This window comes from Mandrillus leucophaeus, unplaced genomic scaffold (genome assembly GCF_000951045.1).
Source record: "Mandrillus leucophaeus isolate KB7577 unplaced genomic scaffold, Mleu.le_1.0 Scaffold156, whole genome shotgun sequence".
Taxonomy (NCBI): Eukaryota; Metazoa; Chordata; class Mammalia; order Primates; family Cercopithecidae; genus Mandrillus; species Mandrillus leucophaeus.
This window is the reverse complement of record NW_012101543.1, coordinates 2,070,116-2,073,949: the sequence shown is the minus strand read 5'-3', so window position 1 is coordinate 2,073,949 and position 3,834 is coordinate 2,070,116. Positions and strand designations below refer to the sequence as shown.

At 34.5% G+C, this 3,834-nt stretch overlaps 1 protein-coding gene across 3 annotated transcripts in view; it reads right to left on the bottom strand.

Annotated features, from left to right (window-relative positions):
* PIK3C2G (phosphatidylinositol-4-phosphate 3-kinase, catalytic subunit type 2 gamma) overlaps positions 1-3,834 on the bottom strand; it is a 415,055-nt gene that overhangs the window by 279,302 nt on the left and 131,919 nt on the right. The gene's annotated exons all lie outside the window — the stretch shown is intronic.

Here is a 3,834-nt window from a genome sequence, read left to right as displayed (position 1 = left end):
AAAGAAAGAAAGAGAAAAAGGAAGGAAGGAAGAGAGAGAGTATGTATTCGCTTATGAGTTACTAAGACTTTTACTTCTTATATTTGTAGGTTAATTTTTACAAAAAAAAATCAAATTTGTAAAATTTGGCCATCTCCTTAATTATTTTTTGCCTCAGTATCTTTCTCCTTTTTGGTGTGTCCAATGCACACATATTGTTTAATATTGTCCCTCAGGTCACAAGGTGCTCTCATTATTTTCAAGGTTTATTTTCTTTTTGTACCTCAACATGGGGGATAATTCCTATTGCCCTGTCTTCAAGCTCACTGTTCTTTTTTTCTTGCATTTTGCAATCTATTAAGCCCATTTACTGATTTTTTTAAACAAATATTTTAGGTATTGTGTTTTCAGTTCTTAAATTTCCATTTTTTAGTAAGATTCATTTTTTCATTCATATACATCTTTTAAAAAATCATTAAATATCTTTATAATAGCTGTATTGAAATCATTATTTGCTAATTTAAAACTCTTTGGATCTGTTTCTATTAACCACTTCCTCTCCCCAGGCTGTTTTTATATTTTCCTGATTCTTTCCAATTATTTCCCTAGTTACTGATTGTATACTAGACATTTTCCAATAGTTTTCTCAATTATTGATCATATGCTAGACATTTAGAATAGTACATTATTCAGAGTCAGCATTCTGCTATTTTTCAGGTGTTGAATCTCATGTTTTTTAGTAGACAGTTCAATTACTGGAAGATCAGCTTAATTTTTTTGAGACTGGTTTTTATTATTTGTTAGGTTGAGCCTACTTTAGTCTTTAATCTAGGGCTAGAATGGACTTAATCCTAATATGCATCATTTTGGTTTCTTTATTAAATGTAAAGGATGGTCTGTGAGCTTTCTCCATTCTTATTGGTCAGAATTTCTATGTCTTCCAGCATTGTGTGGCTTCTCAAATCACATTTATTTTATATCTCCCTGAAGTAGTTCTCTTGTAAGCCCTGGAAAGTTTCCACCTGCTCACAAGTAGTTTAGCACTCAACTAAATATTTAAGAAGACCCCAATACAGATTTGTGTAGCTCTCGTCCTGTGGTATGATGCTCTGAAGATGCCAGCTGCCTCAGCATCACTGAACTCTAAATTCTGCCTTTTAAAAAATATCTCAGCAGGAGCTGCATTCTCTTCTTATATTCTACCTTCCCAAGTCATGTGGGAGGACCCAGGTATAGAAAGTGACTCCAGGCTGAAAGCCACTTTAATCCCAAGGCTTACCTCAAATCCTCTCTGTTTAATTTATGAAAACAGTTGCTTTGTATCTTTCTCTCATCATAGTTCTGTCAGTCAGGGGGATTGGTCTTGCACTAGGTATTCTTCACGGTAGAAGTAGAAGCACTAATCTATTTTAGAACATATACGGTTACGTATTTCATTCTGGGGTCTTTAGATTTAGAAGCATTTTTTGGTTGACATCAAGAAGATTTTTTTTTCAATTTTTATTTTTTACAAATATCACAGGCATATTTTCATGAGTTCCATTGAGTCTGAACTTCCTCACTGTGATTACTTTTGGTCAGTTTTAAAGAAGGAATAATTAAGTCAACTAAATGATAAAATGTGGCATTGGGAAACGGAGGTTAATCTGATTCTAACACAAGTTTCACCACATTGAAGGCTGTTCTCCATCTGTTTTCACAGTCCAGAATAAAACTGCACCATGCTGAATATTAATAATTGTATTTGAGTGGGTGAAACAGAGGAAAATGTTGCTTGTTTTATGAGTGTTATTAGCTTAAATAGAAACTGAAATATAAAACAATTAGAATTCACTGGGGTTAATTTAAAAACACAAACCTCTGATATTTAAAGGCAGTTACCATGATTATTATTTGTTGGTTTTGACCTCTTTTTGTTTGAATATATTTAAAATTTCAAGGCATCTTTTTCATATTAAAAACCTAAGTATAAATATGCTAGCCTCTTATTTGTGGCACACTTGTTGAACACACAGTTTTACATTTTCAAGTAAGACAGAAAAAGAAGCTTCATCTAGTTAAGATGACAGTAGTCTAGTATGACAATGGATTGTCAACATATGTGTCATGAAGACTATGAGAATCTTCTGTCATCTTCAGTTCTTAAGGCAACTTTTTATACCAGAAACTATGCAAAGTCAATTCAGTCCTTATAATCTACTTATTTCACACACATTGTTATCAGTGTATAGCATTAGAAATATAGTGATAAACAAGAAAGATGGGTTCTTTGCTTTTTCCAGCTCTTGCAAATCATTGAGAGGAAGAAGAGCTAAACACATGAGTGAGCAGGATAGTAGCTAGTGTTAAGTGTGATAACATGAAAGGTAATGTGATAGAGAGTGAGGGAAACAGGGCTTCATCACATAGAGTGGTCAGAGAAGGACTTTTTGAGGTGACACTTAAGTGAAAGCCTAAAAGATGATATAATTTAGTAATGTGAAGAACTTAGGAAACAGTTTTTCAGGCAGAGGGAATATCAAATAAAAAGGCCTTGAGACGAGAGCTGGACCCACACATTTGAAGTTTAAAAAGGGGTTTGATGTTCCTGGCTTGAAGTGAAAGAGAAAAACAGTAATAAACATTGAAATTAGAGAGTAGGAAAGTAGCAAGATTACTCGAAAGAAAACTGATCACACTCATTGCCCTAGTATGGGATGGCCCAAGCTGATTCCTCCTCCCGAAAATGACTCTACCATCTGCCAAGTTGATCAACTCAAAATTTTGGACTCTCTATTGGCTTAACCTTGACTCTTTAATTTCTTAATGGACTTACTACAAAATTCTAATTAATCATCAAGTTATGTCTTCTCAACTGCCAAAATATGTCTCTCAAATCTAGCCACCTCTATTAATATCCACTGCTATCATCTTAGTTCTAGCCATCATGATCTCTTGCCTAAACTGTTACATTCACCTCCTTGCTGTGCTGCTTGCTTCTACTGTCACATCCACTCCAATCCATTCTGCAACTTGTGGTCAAAGGGATCATTCAAGATTCTTCTGCTCACGTAATTCCCTTGTTCAAAACCTTCACATTAATTTTCACTCTTGGAGTAAAGTCTGTTATCATGTTATATATCTTTTCTCTCTCACACACACATACAGAGAGAGAGAGAGAGAGAGAGAGACAGACAGACTTTTTTAGTCTGATGCCTTTGGCATGTTATTAATGAGCATAATCAGCTGTGACATGCATTTTGCCCCTAACAAGTACAAATGCCACTAATTCCCTAATAGTTCTTTTCGGGATTTTGGTTCTATTCAAAGAATTATCGTTTTACAAAGTACTCCTTAGTCACTAATTTTGTGCTGTTAAAACAAGACTTATTTCTTTACTGCTCTTTTTAAAATCTGCCTTAATTAAATGTTGCTTTTCCCTGTTGACTAAAACAACTTTCTACCTCCTGGAAGGAAGGTTGAGAGATGGTCTATCACTGCTGTGTGCTGATATACATCTGATCACTCTCTGCTTTGTTATTTTGAACTGAGTAATTTCCAAACTTTTTACTTTTCCTTAAGACCACAGGAAACAAATCGTTAAAAGCACACAGAATTACTTATTTACGTCCTAAACATTAATTAACCATCCAATAAGCATGACATTAGGAAATGAAATGAGTTATGTAGGAAGGAAGGCTCACTCTTTGAAGATGTCATGCTTCAAGAATGATTGAGGAAATCATAAACAGTGGGCAAAATTCACTTACAAGACCTAGGTCACTTACAGTAGGGGAGTCTGTTTCTGTGAAAGTCTGGCAATATGTTTTAAACACTCCTTTGGTGGCTCTTCAAGATTACTTCCATTTTCTTCAG